The sequence below is a fragment of the Hemitrygon akajei genome, chromosome 5 (genome assembly GCF_048418815.1).
Source record: "Hemitrygon akajei chromosome 5, sHemAka1.3, whole genome shotgun sequence".
Taxonomy (NCBI): Eukaryota; Metazoa; Chordata; class Chondrichthyes; order Myliobatiformes; family Dasyatidae; genus Hemitrygon; species Hemitrygon akajei.
Window position 1 is genome coordinate 81,149,485 of NC_133128.1, and position 22,833 is coordinate 81,172,317.

Sequence of the window (22,833 nt, forward strand, 5' to 3'; positions counted from 1 at the left end):
AACATGAGGAAGACCCACGTTCTGCAACAACCTGCTCCAGATCAAGCTCCTAAACCTCTAACCGTCCAAGTTAACAACATCCTTCTGGAGAACATGGATCATTTCCCATAACTTGGCACCCTTCTTTCTTCAAGAGCCAACACTGACCTTGAAATAAATCCCAGAATAGGCTGTGTGAGTGGAGCTTTGCCAGGCTGCGAAAGAGGGTTTTTGAAGATCAGGATATCAAGAACAACACTAAGCTTCTGATCTATAAAGCTATAGTTTTGTATCTACAAGTATCAAGGATGGTGGTCTTCTGTGTGGTCCAATGGGCTTCATTGTCCTCCAGATACTGCTTTGGGAGTCTTTCAGAAAGGGCGTCCTGGAGATGTTATGTTTTCATTGTATCTTTTAGGCTTTCGATGTTGAACCTGGGATGGCTCAGCTTCTTTCGCATTCTACTCTTCCGCATGACTTTGATGATCATTTGTGAGTGAATAAGCCAATGGTCTGTCCAGACATCATCAGCACTGATCATGGCACTTGTATTCTTTACATCTCTGCAATGCCTTCTCCAAACAATGACATAACCTATGAGATGCCAAGTCTTTGAATGGGGATGCAACCATGGCATTATCACCTTATTTCTCTGGCGACACAGGATGTCGGTGATAGTCACGTCACGTTTAGCACACTTGGAGAGAAAGAACACTTAATTGGAGTTGATGTTGCCAACACCTTCCTTCCCAATTGTGCCTTTCCAGGAGTCACTGTCCCTGCCAACTCCAGCATTGAAGTCTCCAAGAAGAATGACTTTATCTTCCTTGGGAATGTCTCATAGTGTGCGGTCTGGGTCAGTGTAGATCTGGGTCTGGTCTCCTTAACATCGTCTGGTGAGTCTAGAGTCAGGATTGAAGCACAGGCACTTACAGCTGTAGCCAATTGGTTGTTAGCCAGCTTAAAGCACATGGTAACAAGGTGTTCATTGATGCCAAAGGGCAATTCGGAGAGGTGACTGATGATGCTGTTCTTTATGGTGAATCCAACTCTGTGGATTCTGACTTCATCTGCTGGTTTCCCCTTCCAGAAAAAGGTGCATCAATTGTTCTTTCTTGGCCAATTGCATTTGAGAGAGGGCGGCAGGGTCAATTTGGAATCTTCTCAGCTCTCTTGAGATGATGGCAGGACGTCTTAGAGGACAATTGCTGGTTTCGTTGTCCGTAGGTGTCCGCACATACCGTGCTCCAAAATTCATATGCTTTTGCTTTCAGACTGCAGTTTGGTGATCCTACTGGACGCAGTAATCCAGTCAGGAGTGAGCAGGCAGGCCATTTTTAGGGCACCTTTTCTAGCCCCTTCCCCATGTGGGGTGAGCAAAGCGGGTCCTGAATAGGGCTGCTGCCGAAAAGCTCTATCTGCCTCAGTCCAAGAGCAAGACAACTGTATCTAACACCCATTGACTGTGTGCCAGGTTGTGGCTGGGAGCTCCCAGACTTCGCTGTCCTGCTCCTGTCACCACTTCCTGATCGCCACAGGGCTTTGTCCAAGATGGTCGACTGGATTACCAACCAGGAGAAGTGCCTGTACATGAGGTCTCTTAACTTGGGGAGACTGATGCACACGCAGCTACCACATGGTCCTTGACAGAGAAAGGGCCAGAATTCAATGGAATGGAGACCAAAATGATTGGGGGCCCTCTTCTGCTGCAGGCTTCCCCCACCTTTGCTGCCATTGTGGTGGGCCTCATAGTTCCAAGATTCTGGAGACTCTAATTTACCACCATCTTCTACCTGCTCCGCCGTTGAGATCTTGGTTGGACCATGCTTCGTCTGGATCCTCGTCTGGTGACCCTACCAGGAGCTAAGCTCCAGACAGCATCGCTCTCAGGTTCTCAGGATCACACGCGCCTCTCCACCACGACACGTCCTTTGTGGTAGGGGCCCCTGATGATGGATGCTGCTTTCCTGCGACAGCATTACATGTAGATGTGCTGAATGGTGGGAAGGACTTTACCCATGATAGACTGTGCCATATCCAGTACCTTTTGTTGGATTTTCCGTTCAAGCGATTGGTGTTTCCATTACCAAGCTGTGACGTAGCCAGTCAATATACTCTCCACTACACACATCTAGTCACATTCTTCACGGCACATGCCAGTGATAATAAACCTGATTCTGATATAGAATTTTATCAAATTTTTATATGACGTGCCGGATCTTCGCAAGCTCCTAAGGAAGTAGAGGTGCTGCTGTGCTTTTTCATAATTGCATTTATGTGCTGGACCCAGGACAGGTTCTCTGAAATAAGAACACTGAGGAATTTTGTACTTGGCCAATTGCCCTGTCTGGGCTGGATGTCGCATGTGAGTTCACCATCTGAAAAGCTGCTCGCACATCGGCCTCAGAGTCTGAAATCACAGGATCATCGGGGTTTGTGATGGTTCCTCCGTGTTTTGACGGTCAAAGTGAGCATAGGAAACATTGAGTTCATCTGGAAGTGAAGCCCTGTTATCACCTATGTCTCTTGATTTAATTTTTAAGAGGTGATAACGTTCAAGCCCTGCCACAACTATCGAGCATCCTTCATTGATTCAGGATTACTTTTAATTAAAACTAGCTTTATCAGTACCTTCTGTTGCACAATTTTTGACTAAGGAAAGATCTTGTCTGTACACAGAAAGTGTGATGTAAGATGTAGTCTGAAGCAGCATTAGTCTGAATCACATTTCACCAGGCAGGATGTATTTTGAATTCCTTTCCAAGAATTTGGATTGATTTCAATTTGTTTATTACGCCCTATTTCACACAATTCATCCACATAATGATTTAAATACTGTATCTATCCTCCATCATTTCTGTTAACTGTTGAAGGAATGTCAGGCTTTAATCTTAAAGATTAATGAGAATTGTCAGTTGTGCCTCATACTCCCAATGCTTATTAAATACATTCTCTGAACAGAATTTATAATCCCACCTCTCCCTCTCCATTAAGTCTTGTTCAGGCAGGACATAAATTGCCTTTGGAGGTTATCTTGGAAGAACTTTCAGGGTTGGGTGCTGTGCTAAAGTTAAGATTCATACCCAATGAAACCCCACTGCTTTCCTTGGCTGGGTAAGTCCAGGGAAAACACTTCCTGGTCCTGCCAGACTCGTGGGATTGAGGCAGCTCATCCCACCCCAAACCCCGGTTTGTGTGGATGCCATGTAATTTGCTACTCTGTTACAAATCAGTGCCACGAAATAACAGATCGTACACTGCATATGATTAAAGGAATTATATTCATGAATCTTAATTAACGGCTAAGTAAAGAAAAGCAATAAGAAAAGGGTCCATTTTAATTAAGCAGCAAACGTGCACATGTTGGAACTCATCTTGAACTTCTCTGTCACTCACACGCTGGGTCCTCATCAGCGTGAACACCCACACCACCTTCCCAACGTCGCTCGCAATCCATCTTGAGCAAGTGGGTCTCCCTCCGGGTCGTATCCTACAACCGGTTCTCCCCAGTCTCTTCTCTCTTCATCTCCTGTCAAATAACAAAAAAACTCAAGACCAACCTTATTGTCCCTCACCAAGAAAACCTCCCCCTAATTGGATGGCACCCATTCCACATCATCCCTTATCTTCAACAAGCAGGGATCAACAATGGCAGAGTCCCTGTGCTGAACTTGGCTCAAATTCCATTGTTTTCTACTTGCAGTCAGGTGAATACCTTCATTTACCAACACAGTTACCGTGATTTAAAACAGCAATATTAAAAATTGCCTCTAGGGTAGCTTCCCTCAATTCAAGGCTATTTCTTCTGGTTTCTTTGATAAAGATTAAAGGATTTTCTGACTAATTAAAATAATTATTATCCTTGTTCCTCACCTTTTTACACTAGCTATCTCCCTTTTATGCTGTCAGTACCTTTTTCAGGGAATTAATCTTTTTCCCTTCCCCCCAGATGCTGCCTGACCTGGTGAGTACCTCCAGCAGTTAGTCTTTTACTGTTTCAGATGGAAGCTGGCTGTGAAAATTGATAAACACAAAGAATTCAGAACACCAAGAGCAAGTGAATCCAAACCTTTGTGAAGGGAATTTTAGAAAGAAGGGCATGGCTTGCACAATATGTAGACTGTTGCTTTCACACTGTGAAAGAACGATGAAAAGTTGAGGAAAAGTTTGAATGGAAGGGAATAGAGCAGAACAGTGGGTAGCTATTCAATCCTTAAGACTGCTCCTTCTCTCTAGATCGCGTCTGGTGTGCCCCTACTTTTCATTTATCTGCCTTTCATCCACATCCCTTGATACACCATCTGATCAATTATTTACTTCTGTCAGCCATGTAAGTCTCAAGTGACTGGGGGTGAGGGAGGGGCCCACTTTCAACATACAGAACTCGTTAAATTTCCATCCCTCACTGAGTGACTGTCGGACTTCTCTGGATTTCGGATTTTATTTTTATTTATCTTGAAATACAGCACACCAACAGGCCCTTCCTGCCAAAAGAGTCCATGCCGGCCAAATACGCCCATGTGACCGATTAACCTACTTTAAGATGAATTTGCTGATGATACAACTATTGTTGCCAAAGTTTCAGACAGTGCTGAGAGAGCGTACAGGAGTGAGGTATATCTGTCAGTTGAGTGGAGTCACACCATCAACTTTGCACTCAATGTCAGTAAGACCAAAGAAAGGATTGTGGACTTCAGAATGGGCAAGACGAGGGAACCCACATGCCAGTCCTTATAGAGGAATCAGAAAGTGGAAAAAATGAGCAATTTCAAGTTCCTGGTGTCAATATCTCCGAGGATAATATTCCAGAACTAACATATTAATGCAGCTACAAAGAAAGCACAACAGCAGCTACATTTCATTAAGAGTTTGAGGAGATATGTCATGTTGCCAAAGACACTTGCAGATTTCTACAGATGTACCATCAGAACAGAAGAAATAGGAGCAGGAGTCGGCCATCTGGCCCATCGAGCCTGCTCTGCCATTCAATAAGATCATGGCTGATCTGACCATGGACTCATCTCCACCTACCTGCCAATTCCCCATTAACCCTTAATTCCCCTACTATGCAAAAATCTCTACAACCTTGAGTTAAATATATTTACTGAGGTAGCGTCCACTGCTTCATTGGGCAGAGAATTCCACAGATTCGCCACTCTGTGTAGAGCGTTCTAACTGGTCACATCAGCATCTGGAATGGAGGAGGGTGACTACTGCAGAGGATTGAAAGAAGCTGCAGAAAGTTGCAAACTTAATCAGCTCCATCATGGGCACTAGTCTTCATACATTTCAGGACATTTCAAGGAGCAATGGCTTAAGAAGGTTGTATCCTCCATTGAGAATGCCCATCCCCCAGGACATGCCCTCTTCTGATTGCTTCCACCAGGATGGAGGTACAAAAGCCTTAATGTACACACTCAACGATTCAGGAACAACTTCTTCCCCTCTGCCATCTGATTTCTGAATGGACATTCAACCCATGAGCATTACTTCACTTATTTTTTATTTTTATTTTTGCACTACCTATTTAATTTAGCTGTTTAATATATATATTTACTGTAATTCATAGTTTTTTTCTATTATATATTTAATTGTACTACTGCCACAAAGACCACAAATTTCACTGCAACACACACAAAATGCTGGTGGAACACAGCAGGCCAGGCAGCATCTATAGGGAGAAGCACTGTCGACTTTTCGGGCCGAGACCCTTCACTGCATGTGCTGGTGATATTAAACCTGATTCTGAGCCTGTACATCTTTGAAATGTGAGAGCACTTGGAAGAAACTTACACGGTCATGGGGAGAATATATAAAATGCTTACTGACAGCAAGAGAAAATCTGCAGATGCTGGAAATCCTAGGAACAAGGGACTATGATTTTGTGGCCATTACAGGGTCTTGGATGACTCAGGGGCAGGAATGGCTGCTGAGTGTGCTGGGCTTCAGATGTTTCAAGAGGGACAGGGAGGGAGGAAAAAGAGGTGGGAGAGTGGCACTGCTAATCAGGGATAGTATCACAGCTGCAGAAAAGGGGGAAGTCATGGAGGGATTGTCTACTTGGTCAGTGTGAGTGGAAGTCAAAAACAGGAAGGGGGCAATAACTCTGCTGGGTGTTTTTTATAAATTCCCCAATAGTAACAGGGCCATCGAGGGGGCGCTTTATGAGAATAGGTTGAGTGAACTTGGTCATTTCTCCTTGGAGTGACGGAGGATGAGAGCTGACCTGATAGAGGTGTATAGGATGATGAGAGGCATTGATCATGTGGATAGTCAGAGGCTTTTTCCCAGGGCTGAAATGGCTAGCATGAGGAGGCAATAGTTTTAAGGTGCTTGAAAGTAGGTACAAGAGAGAGTGGTATGGTGTGTGGAATCCACTGCCAGCAATGGTGGTAGAAGTGGATGCGATAGGGTCTTTTAAGAGACTCTTAGATAGGTACATGGAGCTTCAAAAAGTAGAGTGCTATGCGGTAGGGAAATTTGAGGCAGTTTCTAGAGTAGGTTACATGGTCGGCACAACATTGTGGGCCGAAGGGCCTGTAATGCGCTGTAGATTTCTATGTTTCTAAACACACAGTAAATGCTGGACTGTGTGATGCTCACGAACAGCAGTGGATCTGAACCCAGGGTGCTGATGCGGTAACAACACTACACTAGCCAATAAGCTATTGTGCTACCCACCTTCCCCTCCCCAACATTTCTGAATGTCGGTTAGTGTAAAATCAACCCTGTTCTTTAACTTATCAAATATTGTCCCTGTTACCTGCTTCCAACGTAAGCCTGCTGTGATCAGGTTGACTCGGAACACAGGGACCTGACTGACACACAAAAGACTAAATCTGGGAACTAGCAGCTAGAAATGGCTGACTTTTGAATAGCTGAGTTTTGGACATTAGGACCATCCTCCTCCATTCTTCAATTCCCAAGATTCCAAATGATGTGTCTGACTTATCCATGGCATTGTGCAGCCTCCACACTATTCCATAATAGCACCTCACAGCTATTGCTTACTATGCTTATCATTGCCCAACAAGCTTATCAAACAAAATGGGGACATATCAAAATGAAATAGCCTCAGAAAATGACATAAGAAGATGAATACACGTCCGTGTATTGCTGCTCTTAACTTCAGGGCATATAAACATTTGACTTTGCAACCATTCAGCCCTTCAAGCCTGCCTTGCAATTAGATAGCAGTCCTTCGCAGTGTAACCTCAACATTCCTGTCTACTCATGATAATCATTCATCCCTTTCCTTATTAAGAATCTATCTGCCTCTCCCGTAAAACTATTCAGAGTCTGCTTCTTCGGGCTTTGGTGGAATGAAGTTCTACAAACTCATACTTCGCTGAAAAAAATTACTCTGTGGCCAGTTAAGATCTGGAAATCCTTCCTTTTCATGCAGTTTTTTTAAGACTTTAAGATATCAAACCTTGTTGGAAGTTGCTGTTGAATCAATGATTTTTCAGGGAATATATTTCAGATGATAATAAATTGCTGCCTGATAAAAGTTCTTCCCACCTCCTCCCTGCTTCCATTAAAAGTTTTGTTCGAACTACGTTTGGTTATTAACTTCCAACACCTGCCAAGAGAGATAATTTTTCTCTATCAAAACTCCATATCGTTTTGACCACCTCTGCTAAAGCTCTCCTTAATCTTTTTGTTCTAAGGCGAACAATTTCCTACTTGTTTAATTTCTTTCCTTTAATAATGTTCCTCATTTACAGTATTTTGTAAATCCTCTTTCTATCTTCACCGAGGCCTTGCAATTCTCATTGTGAGATTTAATTTTTCCCCTATTAATATCAAAATCCAATATTGATCATTTTCTATAGGTCAATGGGACTAGGCAGAAAAATGGTTTGGCACAGCCAAGAAGGGCCGAAAGACCTGTTTCTGTGCTGTAATGTTCTATGGTCCCTGAAGCTGACTGCTTAAGGGTCTAAGCCAATCTGGAACTACCCCTCCATTGAGATTTACACAGATGTTCATAGATGTTTAGGTAAGAAACGGGTGAGAATAACGAATGGGACTTACTAGTCCAGACAGAACATAAGCCACTCTGCGACTCTTTGCTGCCAAAGAATTGCTCAACCTGGGCTTGCATTGTGAGGGATGCCTTCAAATGACTAATGGTTTGCAATCCTGTTTTATGCCACAATTAGCTAAATGCGCAAATTGATCTGTCATGCAGTGCCTAGTCTTAATGAGAAATCAATGGGCTGCCAAATTGTTGTGTTTATTCTCACCTGACACTCCATCATGAATGCCATTTCAGTGACTTTCATTGTGGAGGTGACAACAAAGATTATTTGAGTGCAAAACATTTCTTACTTATTCTCTTCTATCCATCCATTCTTTAGCAGTGGTCTCATTTACGTCCATTTTCAGCACAGTGCAAGCCCAATGAATTAAGGTTGGGGAAAATGCCCACTTCCAGGTAAAATTATGACTCAATCACATAACCTTGGAATTCGGAACTCTAAGTTGCTTCCAAGTCTGTGGAATCTGGATAATTCATGCTTCCAGGATTTCCGCAGTTACATGAAAGGACAGACATTTCATAGCTCTTCTCCTCGCTGACATCCTGGCATTTCTAGAGTTAAAGTGGTAGTTTCAAAGCAGCCACCCTCCACAAGAACGTGAGTCATGTTACCTATATAAGGAAACCTGTCAGTCCGAGTCCAGCCTTGTTTGCTTCACTAAGACACACACACTTCCACACACACACGTGCACACACAAGCACACAAAACACCCTGAAGGAAGTAGGAGCCATCTGAGCCTGGGCAAGAACTGAATTTCCTCAGCCAGAGTTCCTGGAAGGACACACTGAGAATCTGGCAAGGCTGAATTATAAGGAGTTCATGAGGAACGAGGGAGCACATTAGATCTATTTGGCAAATACCGGCCCTGTATTCAGAAGCTTTATCGAGTTGCAGCTTCTGACAAAATGGAGCGTCAGGTGAGTAAGATTTGATGGAGAAGCTGTTTGAAGTTGAAAGGAAGTTCAAAAAGTTGCTAAATGTTTTTGTCAGTCAAGGCACCAGTTTATGTTATACCACCAGCTTTTGTGAAACTCTTTTACTTAGCCTGCTTCACTTGAAGTGAAACAGTATTCCGGCAAGGGAGAAGCCTGTGCCTTATCTTGATCAGCAATGCCTAAGCTTGTCATTCCAGACCTGGTGTGTAGCACTGTTTAATCTTTGACAAATCCCAGAGGCACAGCTTCGCAGAGCATGGGGCTTGTGGTGGGAAGGGGCTGGGGTGAACTGGTGGATGTGGGGGAGTGAAGGAGCAGAGTTCTTGCAATAAAGGGGTAATCTTGAGAGAAGATTTTTGTCTGAAGCCTGACAACCTTAGGTCTTTCAAAACTGTCAGAAAATGAAATTCCCGCTGACTGGTGCACATGATGCAATATATACCCCAGTGAGCCTCAGCAGTGGAAATATTAAGGATATCATGAGTGTAAAATTGTGATTGGCTTTGTTGGCCCTGAAGGTCATTTATTTCTTTCAGAAGAAATGTTGTAGCAATTGTGTATGCCTGAAAGGAATCATCAACTTGAAAGAAGAAAGTTCTTTTAAATGAATTCCTTCTCAACTTGAGGTTTAATAAATTTGTAACTAATTTTGTTTCATTAAGCTATAGGACGTTTTAGTTAACAACCACATTTTGGGTTCTGCATAGAGCTGCCTTTTTGTCACTGACAATATCTTTGTAATAAAGGTGCCAAATATTCCGTTGCTGCTCTTGCCCCAGTATAGAGACTGCTTAAAATACGAGTAACTCTTGCTTTATTCTTTCACCAAGAACTTTCTATTGTTAACTCACTATTCCTCTTTCACACCATTTATTTATTGCTCTGTCTATTTATGCATGTTTTATTTATATATTTATTTATCATTTTATATATATGTTAATTTATTTATTTTTATTTTTGAAACTTATGGTAATTTTTTTGTTTTGCACTGTACTGCTGTCATACATGAACATATTTCATGACATATATCTGATAATAAACCTAATTCTGACTGATTCTGATTCTGACAACGCAAAAGGATTTGGCGTTCTTCTCCAGTGGCCTATCCCTTTGCCCCATCGTGGCTACTGCAAAAACCTCAATCCTTCCCCACTGACATATATATCTATCTACTTCCCCAAAAAGGTAACCCCCAAATACTGATTATAACTTGATTACTTCATCATACTTAATTATAACCTCCACTATATGCCTCTCCCCACCAATACAAACATCCTTGTCCTGCCCTCCAACAGATGCCGTATTTTCTTGGCTCAGGACCACAGTCCCCTGAACTTGTCCCCATGGATTATCACATCTCCCCCCAGGTGATGTATCTCCTTCTTACATCAGATGCTCGTTCTTCTGCCTCTTCACATCCCGCTCACTAGCTCAGATAACCCCCATTACCTGCAAATCAGTACCTTGCCCCAGACCCAAATACAACTACACACTAACCCCATATCCTTCTAGTACAACTCAGTACTCCATCACTGGCCATTCCCCGATGTACAACTGTTACTCCATTTGCCAGTTATTTCCCATATATGCAATTCAGTAGGCTTGCTTTGGACATAGCGCACTAGCCCTCTGTAGATCAATAACTTGCACACAACTCATTCATATCTTTCATGGGCTCAGATTAAACATTCCCTCTCCCCCCACCCCCATACTCTGAAAATGTCCACTTTCCTAACCTAGCACCAGGATCCCATAAACCAACTCATGCTACTGAGGTGCCACGTCTCCTCTCTCCTGATGGACTATAGTACTGATTGTACCTGCCAGACTTGATCTGTAGCAGGTAATGAGGGAACCAACAAGAGGTATAAGCCTATTTGTTTTCATCCTTACCAGTCTATCTATGGCATCACTGATAGATGTGACCAATGCACAGACCTTGTGAAATCAAAGTCTCGTGTTTCCAGAAAGGAATCCTTCCACAATATTGAGTGGGACTGTCATGGTGTAAAAGGGATAGATGCAGCTAATCAATAACACAAGAGATTCTGCAGGTGCTGGACGGTGCAACACACACAAAGTGCTGAGGGATCTCAGCAGGTCAAGCAGTATTATTGTAGAGGAATAAGCAAGATCTGTTTATTCTTCAAAAGTCTTGGCCCGAATTTTTGACCGTTTATTACTCTCCGGGGATACATACAGAACAGTTTTGCTGCTCAAAGTCCCCATGAGATGCTGTGGATCATGAGCTGTAGCAGAAACATAACCACATGATCCATCAAATCCCTTACATTCTCACTATCGATAATTCTCCATTGAATGAGAGATACAGGAACAGCTTCATAAATGTGGTTTCAATCTACTGAAGCTATAAGAAGATATATATATCATTATATATCTTATATAGATTATATATAAGAAGACATAATATATATAACATAAGGTTAGAAGATATGGGAGCAGAATTAGGCCATTCGGCCCACAGAGTCTGCTGTGCCATTTCATCATGGCCAATCCATTTCCCTCTCAACTCCATTCTTCTGCCTTCTCCCTGTAACCTTTCACATCCTGACTAATCAAGAAGCTATCAACCTCCCCCTTAAATGCACCCAGTGATCTGGCCTCCATAGCACCTGTGGCAACATGGATTTTTGAATTTACTACCCATTAGAAAATAGTCAATGCTTTTGTTCCTTCTACCAAAGTGCATGACTATAGATTTCCTGACACTATATTCCATCTGATATCTCTTTGCCTATTCTCCTAATGTCTAATTCCTTCTTCACCCTCTCTGTTTCCTCAACACTACCTGGCCTTCCACCCATCTTCATATCATCTTCAAACTTGGCCACAAAGCACTCAATTTCATCATCCAAATCATGGACATACAGCTTAAAAAGAAGTGGTCCCAACACAGACCACTATAGAACACCCCTAATTAATGGCAGCCAATCTGAAAAGGTCCCCTTTATTCCCACTCTTTGCCTTCTACCAATCAGACAATACTAGTACCTTTCTAGTGATATTATGGGCTCTTATCTTGTTTAGCAGCCTCATGTGCAGCACCTTGTCAAAGGCTTCTGAAAATCTGAGTACACACATGCTCCGATTCTCTTTTGTCTATCCTGCTTGTTATTTCTTCAAAGAATTCCAACAGATTCGTCAAGCAATGTTTTCCCTTAAGGAAATCATGCTGACTACAGCCTATTTTGTCATGTGCCTACAAGTACGCTGAAACCACATCCTTAACAATTGACTCCAACTTATCCCCAACTAGTGAGGTCAGGCTAATTGGCCCATCATTTTCTTTCTTCTGTCTCCCCCTCTTCTCAAAGAGTAGGGTGACTTTTGGAATTTTCCAATCTTCTGGAACTATGTCAGACTTTATATATTCTTGTAAGATCACTACTAATGCCTCCAAACTCACTTCAGCTACCTCTTTTAGAGCACTGGGGTGTAGTTCATCAGATTCACATGACTAATCTACCTTCAGATCTTTGTTTCCCAAGCACCATCTCCATAGTAATAACAACTGCGCTCACTTCTGCCCGTTGACATTCTCCAACTTCCAGCATGCTACTAATATCTTCCACAATGAAGACTGATGCAAAATACTTATTCAGTTAGTCTGCATTTTCTTGTCTCTCATCACTACCTCTCCAGCATCATTTCCAGTGGTCCGATATCTACTCTCTCCTCTCCTTTACTCCTTATGTATCTGAAAAACCATTTTGTCTCCTCTTTGATTTTATCAGCTGTGGCTGGCTTAACTTCATGTTTCGTCTTTCCCCACCAACCAACCCGCCCCCCCCCCCCCATGGCTTTTTCAGTTGCCTTCTTTGGGTTTTTACAAAGGTCCCAATCCTCTAACTTCCCACTAATTTTTGCTCTATTATATGCCCTCTCTGTTGTTTTTATGTTGGCTTTGACATCCCTTGTCAGCCACGGTTGCTTTATCCTACCTTTAGAATACTTATTCTTCTTTGGGATGTATCTATCTTCCACCTTCCAAATTGCTCCCAGAAACTCCAGCCTTGATGTAGAAATACAGTTATATTGTGTTGCCTTCAATGTTGCTGGGGACAAATTCAGGAACTTCATAGCACTGCTGGAGAACTTCTATTAAAACAACTACAGGATTATCACTTTGTCCTTCTGAATTATAATTTGTGTTGGGCAATGAACATTAGTTTTCCTGGATTCCAAGAAATGAACTAAAATAAATCCTTTTCCCCAGTTCAGATACAAATGCACCAAAAGAGATACCTTTCCTCCCCACCTCCTCTCAACTCAGGAACTCCACTCTCCCTCCCTTCTCCGATTTACTGAAGAGTGCTAGTAATTGATATGACATCACAAATTGACGTGAATGTATATTTTCTGCATCTGCTGGCAGAGACCAGCCAAGTAGGCTTTGCAAGAGGAGCTTACATACCCAGCATTTTAAAAGCCAATTTGCACCACTGATGCATTATACCTAATAACGTCTCTTGCATGTTTCAGCGTGGTAATTCTGCTACCTCAGCAGTGGAATGTGGAATGGGAAATATCTTTAGATTTCACTCGCTGGTTTGTTATAAAGCGTGGTTGCAATCAGGCAGTAGGCTAACTTACTCTGCAATATATTTGCAGTAATTCTGAGGCACCATTCCAGTCATACTGGGGAAACCACGGGTTGAGAAGCCATTTGAGACAATGGTTAAAAAATGTTTTCAGTGAGATCAATGTATCCACATTGTACAGGGTGTAGAATGTTGCATATAGTCATGGTTCATGAATAAGCAATGAACCCACATTTTACCCTTGCAAGGATATCATGTAAATTCACATCGGAAAGTATAGCAACTTGCTAAGAAAACATCGCAGGTCATTGTGCTTTCTCTGACACATAGCCATCTTTTATTCTGATACATGATGATAACTTGTATATGGACAGAGTTGTACATGATATAAAGTTTGGAACTGTGTAGACAGTAGGGAGGATAACTGGAGATCTCCGAAGAAGCTGAATATCGTGAAGTGCCAACTGGAACACTTCTGCTAGAAGAATAAATCAGGATGATCTAGATTAAATGGCAGAGTTATTACATGGGTGGGGAACAGAGGGATCAGGGTGTGTACATTCATCAGTTTTTGAAGGTGGCAGCACAAGTTGCAAGATAAATTATTAATAGTGATAAGGGATTCAAAGCTTTATAACGCTATTGTTTGCACACAATCAGAGTACTGCACTCAATTCTAGTCACTGCTTCTTTGTAAGGATTCAAAGCCACGGAGAAGGTGTATAATTGAGGACTTTTGGTTACTATTGGGGAGAGAAGGTTAAAAGGACATTTGATAGAAACATATTATATACTGACAGATCCAAAAAAGAAAAAATGGTATCTTTATTGGATAACTAAAAGATACCAGTTCAAAGGAACAGATTGTGTGCAAACATGAAAAAAAACTTTGTTTATGCACTGATTATGATACAGGAAACACTGCTTGAAATTGTATTGAACACAGATCCATTTATGGCACCCAAAAGGGAAGTGGGTTACTACTTCAGGGGAAATATTAATTCAGAATCAGAATCAGATTCAGGTTTAATATCACTGGTATATGTTGTGAAATTTGTTGTTTTGTGGCAGCAGTACAATGCAATACATAATAAAAAACTATAAATTACAGTAAAAAATATATATATTAAAAATTAAATTAAATGAGTAATACGAAAAGAGAACAAAAAAAGGGAAAAAAAGTTATTGACATAGTGTCAATGGGTTCATTGTCCATTCAGAAACCTGATAGCAGTGAGGAAGAAGCTGTTGCTAAAACACTGAGCATGTTTCTGTACCTCCTCCTTCATGGTAGCAATGCAAAGAGGACAGGTCCTGGGTGTTGGGGTCCTTAATGATTGACGCCTCCTTTTTGAGCCTTTGCCTTTTGAAGAAGTCCTTGATGCTGGGGAGGCTAGAGTCCATAGTGTCCAATCCTGTGCAGTGGCCCCTCCATAGCAGACAGTGATGCAACCCATTAGAATGCAGTCCACAGTACATCTGTAGACATTTGAGAGAGTCTTTGTTAACGTGCCAAATCTCTTTAAGTTCTGAATGAAATCTAGCCACTGACACGCCTTCTTTGCAATAAGTTGGGTGCAGGATAAATCTTCAGAGATGTTAACATTCAAGATTTTGAAATTCTTCACCCTCTTCACTGCTGCTCCCTCGATGAGGACTGATATGTGTTCCCTCCCCTTGCCTTTCCTGAAGTTCACAATCAATTCCCCGGTCTTACTGACATTGAGTGCAAAGTTATTGTTCTGGCATCACTCAACCAGCTGGTCTATCTTGCTCCTCTACACTTCCTCATCACCATCTGAAATTCTGACAAAAGTTGTGTCATCGGCAAATTTATAGATGGTGATTGAGTTGTGTTTAGCCACACAGTTGTAGGTGTTGAGAGAGTAGAGCAGTGGACTAAGCATGCATCCTTGTGGTGCACCAGTGAGGAGGAGATGTTATTTCCTATCTGCACTGACTGTGGTCTCCTGGTGTGGAAGTCAAAGAACCAGTTGTAAAGGGAGGTACAGAGGCCCAGGTTTAGGAGTTTGTAAATTAATACTGAGGGTATTAATGTGTTGAATGCTCAGCTTTAATCAATAAGCAGCATCCTGACATAGGTATTGCTGTTGTCCAAGACCGAGTGGAGAGATAGTGAGATTATATCCATGTGGGCCTATTGTGGTGATAGGCACATTGCAATGTGTCCAGGTCCTTGCTAAGATAGGAGTTGATTCTGGTCATGACAAACCTCTCAAACTATCACAGTAGTTGTGAATGCAAATGGGTGATAGTTGTTGAGGCAACTTACCCTGCTCTTCTTGGGCACCTGAATGATTGTTGTTCTTTTGAGGTAGGTGGGGACCTCTAACTGTTCCAGTGAGAGATTAAAGGTGTCCTTGAACACTCCCACTGGTTGTTTGGCACAGAGCTATCAGTGCTGCGGGGATTTGCACAGGTGTAGTTTGTTCTCCCTTTCAATGTGTGCATAAAAGCTGTTGAGCTCATCTGGGAGTGAAGCATCACAACCATTCGTGATGTTAGGTTTTGTTTTGATGGAAGTAATGGCCTGAAAACACTGCTAGAGCTGATGTGCATCCAATTCCATTTCTATCTGCAGTTGGAATTATTTTTTTTCGCTCTTAAAATAGATTTCTATAGGTTGTACCTGGACCTCTTGTATAATTCTGGATCACCGGTCCTGATTGTCACAAGTCCAGTCTACAGACCTCAGATCTCCTGATTCATGCATGGCTTTTGGTTTGGAATATTTGGTATGTTCTCAAAGGCACACACTGTCATCCACACAGGTCTTGATGAAGTTGGTGACAAGTGTGGTACATTCATTCAGATTCAGAGATGAATTGCTCAATATTGTCCATTCTACAGACCTGTCAGTACTCCTTCACCTCCCTTGACCATTCCTTCTTGGTTCTCACTACTGGTATTGCAGTCTTTAGAGTAGAAATACAGCACGTGATTGGACTTTCCGAAGTGTAAGTGCAGGATGGCAAAGTAAGTGTACTTGATGACGATGTAACAGTGATCAAGAATGTTGGCTCCTCTGGTTCCACAAGTGAGATGTTGGTTCAGAGACTTCAGTGGCAGTGATAGGGAAGGCATCGGGGTGTGGTGTTTCATGACTGTGTTCAGCTCCATCATTACCTGCCTGACGTTGGCCTGAGCTAGAAACTACACCACTACCAGGATGATAGCAGAAAACTCCCTTGGCATATTTAATGGATGACAATTTACACCAGATGTTCCAGATCAGGTGAGCAGAACTGAAACAGAATCATCTTGTCTGTGTACCACGATGAGTTAATCATGAAGCATTCTTCCCCTCCTCTACTTGTGAAAGACTCAACTGACTTGTCTTTGCAAAGAATGGTGTAACACTTGGGCTGCAGCACAGCTTCTGAAATAGTGGTGGTGAGCCACATTTCCATGAAACAAAGTACACAGCAGTCCCTGATGTCCCTCTGGTACTGCAATCTTGCAGTTTTATTTTCCAGAGACTGTACATTCGTCAGCAGAATAGCAGTGCTATTGGGAAAGAGGAGCAATTGGGCCAGTCTGATGAAGAGCTATCACGGGCTTGTGGACAAAATGGCCTCTTGAGTGTCAATGATTTCATGTCTCTACCTTGTCTAAAAAAAAGTTGGTACAGTAGGAAGAATTCACTTGAAAAATTCTTAATTGCATTCAAAATGCACAGGAACAATGCCAAAACACCTCAAGGGACTTCTTCCATCAGACAGAGATACTAAGCTAGAAATACTCAACAGGTCAGGCAGTATCAATGGAGAGAAAAACAAAGTGTTAGATGGATGACCATCTATTTGAAACATCAGCTCTGTTTCTCTTTCTCTGCAGAGGATGTGAAACCTGCAGCTGGGTGTATCTTTAGCAGTTTGTACTTTCATTTTAGCTATTCATCAGGTAGAAGTTTTGCTTTTGAGTTCTCTGGTGTCCTGTCCAATAAGATTATTCCTTACGCAACATCACTAAGAAGCCTTAACTAGTCGTTGTTTCATTGTTATTGGCAAGAAGTATCTGCCCACATACAACTATTGTGTTTTCCTAGATCACTCTAATGTACAACATCACCACTAAAACGTATTGATTAAACTTTCAGAAGAGGCAATAACAGATTGAACAGTAGTACATTGGGTGTTTAGCTGTCTCGCAACCCCTGCAACCTGACTCTGATCCCAATCTCCAGTGCCATCTCAATTCAAGTCAAGTCAAGTCACTTTTGTCATTTCGACCATAACTGCTGGTACAGTACATAGTAAAACTGAGACAACGTTTTTCAGGACCATGGTGTTACATGACACAGTACAAAAACTAGACTGAACTACGTAAAAAACAACACAGAGAAAAATAAACACAACAACTACACAAGACTACAGAACTACCCAGGACTGCATAAAGTGCACAAAACTCTCTTAAATATTTGCATGCTCTGTTGTGATTGTATGGGTGTTTACCAAGTGCCCTGGTTTCCACCTGCAGCCTGGTCTGCAGAATAAGTGGGCACGGTAAATTACCCCTGGTGTGGGTGACTTGTAGGAGAATAAGCAGGTGTGAGAGAAAAGTTTATCAGGAAATAAGTGGGTAATTGGAGAACTTGCAAAGACGCAATAGGCTGAATGTTCTCCTTCTACATTATAAGGAAACATGAAATAAGGTAGTTCTCTATCACCTGATGAGAAATGGTTATCACCACTAACTTGCATGTCATTTCTCTTTAGATCTGCCTTAGTCACGTTCTCGTGTAGATGTAGGGTTCAAAATTTTCATCAAAGTACTGTGAGAAAGTAGGTGCATATCTGAGGAAATTCATAGCCTTTGTACGTTATGGAAAGTAGAAAAATGTTTTCCTCTGAATTCATTTACATTGTGTAAGCAATTAAATTAGTCAACCTTCAGAAAATTTAGCACTTCAATAAAATCGGTGGCAGAGACTCAACTAAAAAAATGTAACATTGCCCGTAATTACTTGTTGCTAGAGTAACGGAATCTACTGGTTCAAAGAGAAAAAAAGATATAAAAGTATGGGATTAACAAATGGAAGAAGAGGATTTACAAGTACATCCAACTTGTCCGACTGCATTTATTACACTGGCAAACTGGCATTGGCATTACCAGTTGAAACGGAATCCTAACAAATTTATCAGTATTTCAAAGATTTCCCTACATCAATGAAAATCCAGGGGTAAAAAAAATTTGCAGTACCAGAAATTTGAAGTAAAAGCAGAAACTACTAGAAGCATTTAGCAGGAGGCAGCATTTGTCTAAAGCATTGTTTCCCAACCTGGGGTTCATGAACCCCTTGGTTAATGGTAGGGGTTCTTGGCATAAAAATAGGTTTGGAACCCCTGATCTAAAGAGAAACAGAGCTCTGATGAAGGGTCTTTTATCCGAAATGTTAGCTCTGTTTCTCTTGTCATGAATGCTGCCTTACCCGCTGAGTGCTTCTAGCATTTTCTCTTTTTATTCTGTGTGTCAGTAATACAGTTGGATGGGATTAGAAACCTGTTTTTTCAATGGCAATTTGAGGAAATGGTAATGGCAGTCAGTCAACACACTCTTGCCTCTAAATCAGAAGATAGCGGGTTCAAGTCCCATTCTGACATAATCCAGGCTGAGACCACAGTCTGCAACACTGAGGAAGAGCTGCCATCTTTTGTGTGAAACCTTTAACCAGATGGGTGTGAAAGCAGGGGTTTCTTCTGGCACCTTGTCAGATATTTATCCCTCAACATCACTTGCTGGCTGTCTGAGCCCATCTTGTGTGGAAATCACTGACTACGTCTTTTATCTTACAGCAATGTTTGCTTGTTAAATTCTGTTTACCCCTCTGCAGAGCCACAGAGAAATAACTTACACCTTTAGGTCCAGTTTTTTAATCTACTTTCCAGGTTATTCTGTAGAAAAGCTGTCTCATTTATTTCCTTCTCTTGTCTTTCTGAGGCACCCATGGCCTTCACGATAAAGCTAACCTGCTAACCCCACTCCATTAAGGACTCGCCTCCAGGCTTGGGTAGATTTTACTTATGACTTCGACGCTGAGGCACTCACTCTCCTGTTCTCCTTGGCAGTTGTATGAAAAAGAGCAAAAGAAAACTCACTCCTTCATAGCTCCATTATAACAATGAGAAGGAGGTGAGAGAGGAGGAGGGATCTGTCAGGTCAGGTGATTTTCTTTTTAATGTGCTTCACATATGCAAGATCACAGTGCCTTCCCTGTTTATAACCTAACTCAGGACTTTAAGTGCTGTAGCAATTTGCGGGTAAGCTCTTAACCATGATTTCTTCCTGATTTCGTGTTTCTCTGGATTATTTATGAAACATGAGCCTGTGGACTATTTGAAAGACAGTGCACGGTCAGGCAGAACTAACTCCCAGAGCTGTGTTTCCCAGTTGTGTTAGCATTCGTGATCAGATGTTGTCATATCATTTATCATGTTTATAGTGAAGGATTTGCAAAGCCCCGTGGGAAGGAACAGTTCCCTGCCATCCTGCCCTGGGCTGCACCATTTGCTGACTTCAATCCCAAATCTGCACAGCTGAGTTTTAGGCCCCTGTGAGGTGGACCAAAATGCAGGCACTGCTGCCCGACAGGTTACTGGCTGCTGTTATTCAAAAAGATGGCAATCATCACCTCCTCAGGATGATGAGGGAGAAGAGGCAAGTACCAGCCTTGCCACCAATACCCACAATCCAGCAGGAAAGAATTTTTAAGTTGATATTAAAAATGTTTTCAGTGCAGAAACATTCATATTTAATACAGAATGCCATTCCTGTGAACTGCAGTCTTGTCGCTCCTCACTTACTGTTAATGTTGAGCTAAAAGATGGGAAAGCATTCAATCTTGGTTCAGAGTACAATATGTTAACCTCGAAAATAGATTCAAAAATTTCTATTTCAAAAATGAACATAAAATGTTCAATATCAGAGATAGAAGAAGGAGTAGGTCACCCTGCTCTTTTTGTCTGCTCTGCCAGTCATTGATTTCGCCCACATTTTCCTGTACAAATCCTATTTCTCTTGATCCCCTAAACACCTAAAAACTATCAGTCTACTGTTTTTTTCTTCTTCTATTGATGCTGCCTGAGTTGATGAAGGGTCTCAGCCCAAAATGTTGTAAATTGATTCTTCTCCAAAGATGCAGCCTGACTTGGTGAGCTCTTCCTGCATTTTGTGTGTTTTGCTCAAGATTTCCAACACCTGCAGGATCTCATATGTTTGTGTTGGACAACGTAAACTAGCTTGTACAGATCCTTCTACCATACGGAATGGACTGGGAAATCACTTTTCTGAAGACAGCTCAGTATGAGCAGGCACCTGGAAAAGCTGGTGTTTATTATTCATCCCTCAGTGCCCTTGAGAAGGAAGTCAAGGGGCTTTCTTAGATTGCTGAGAAGGATTTGATAGAGGTGACGGCTTGCACAGCCACTTTAGGGGTGGCTGCAAGTTAATCAACTTTCCCCTGTAATGTGGTTAGAACCTATGGATAAGAATGTGAAGAATGTGAAGGTCTCGTGGCTTCCCTCATTCCTACGTTCTCTTTCAGTCTCACCCTGACATGTGCACTTGTAATCTCATACAGGGATAACAGTTTTGGAGAAAAGGTTTCTAAGGAGAACTTCCTTAATTCAGAGGGTGGTGTATCTATAAACTGATCCACCTTTGAGGGGTGTGGAGGCTTAGTTACTGAGTTCATTCAAAACTCAGATTGATAGATGTAAGAAAGTTATAGATTAAGGGCATGGTGCAGGAAAATGGAACTGAGGTAAAATATCAGCAGTGAATGTTCTTGTTGAATGGTGGTGGAGTCCTTTCAAGGGAGCAACTGGCCTACTCGTGTTCCGAACTCGTTAAGTAAGAGGCCAGCTCAGTGATGGTGGATATTTGATGGACAGACAATGCTGCTTGCTAGAAATATGTGCATCATCTTGAGGTTGTCCAGGAGAGTGGTTAGATGATTGAAATATATCAGATCCTGAGTAGTCTTGACAAGGGGGAAATCTACGTGTCTCCATGTGGGAAAATCTGGACCCAGTAATTACTGTGCATGTACAAAAATAAGAGGTCATTTATTTAAATAGAAAGGAGGTGATTTTGTTTTAATCCCAGGTGGTCATGAGCCCTCAAAAGATGGAGGAAGCAGATTCTCTGATATATTTAAAGCAGACATAGATGAAGGATGTGCAAAATCCATCATTGTTCCTGTGGATAGTAAATTAAGATTGCGATAAAACTGCAGAACACACAAAATGCTGGTGGAACGCAGCAGGCCGGGCACCATCTATAGGAAGATCTTGAGTCCTGACGAAGGGTCTCAGCCCGAAATGTCAACGGTACTTCTCCCTATAGATGCTGCCTGGCCTTCTGCGTTCCACCAACATTTTGTGTGTGTCGCTTGAATTTCCAGCATCTGCAGATTTCCTCGTGTTTGCATAAAACTGCAGAAACTGGAATTGAGGAAGAACTCAGTCAGGCACCATCTGTGGAAAGAGAATCTGGTCAATGGGGTTCAGGTAAGCAACCCTTCCTCATAGTTAGCGAGAGAGTCGAAGGTTTCGAGTTTTTACTGTAGTGCGGAGGTGTAAAACAAAGGCTGCATTGACAGGTAGATTAAAGCAGATTAGGTGATAAGAAGCATGAGTAGTGATCATTAACATAAACTCAAGAGATTCTGCAGATGCTGGAAATCTAGAGCAACACACACAAAATACTGGAGGAACTCAGCAAGTCAGGCAGCAGCTATGGACATCAATAAACAGTTGACGTGTTGGGCTGAACCCCTTCATCAGGACTGGAAAGAAAGGGGGCAGAAGCCAGAGTATGAGGGTGGGTGGGAGGGACAGGACTACAAGCTGGTAGGTGACAGGTGAGGGGCAGGGTGGGTGGGTGTGGGAGGGAGAGTGAAGTAAGAAGCTGGGAGAGGATAGGTAGAAGAAGTAAAGGGCTGAATAAGAAGGTTTCTGATAGGAGAGGAGAGTGGGGCATGAAAGAACCGAAAGGAGGAGTGGAAGCAGAGGGATGTGATAAGCAGGTGAGAAGAAGAGAAGGGGTGAGATGGAATGGAAAAGAAGAGAAGGAGGGAGAAGAGATTACCACAAGTTAGAGAAATCGATGACCCATTGGTTTGAGGTAATCTACACCGAATATGGGGTGTTACTCCTCCAACCTGAGTTTTGCATCGTTGTGGCAGTAGAGGAGTCCATGGACAGACGTGTCAGAATGGGAACGGGATGTCAAATTGAAACATGTAAGCACCGGAGATCCTAACTGCTTGCAGTGCCAGACCGAAGGTG

The 22,833-nt window shown here is 42.2% G+C and overlaps 1 protein-coding gene across 1 annotated transcript in view; it reads left to right on the plus strand.

Annotated features, from left to right (window-relative positions):
• The first annotated feature begins 8,757 nt into the window (after positions 1-8,757).
• The window catches only part of LOC140727914 (E3 ubiquitin-protein ligase Midline-1), a 389,541-nt gene continuing 375,465 nt past the window's right edge, over positions 8,758-22,833 (plus strand). Inside the window, exon 1 of the mRNA XM_073045882.1 lies at positions 8,758-8,942. The gene's annotated coding sequence lies outside the window, so the exon portion shown is untranslated. The remainder of the gene's footprint in view (positions 8,943-22,833) is intronic.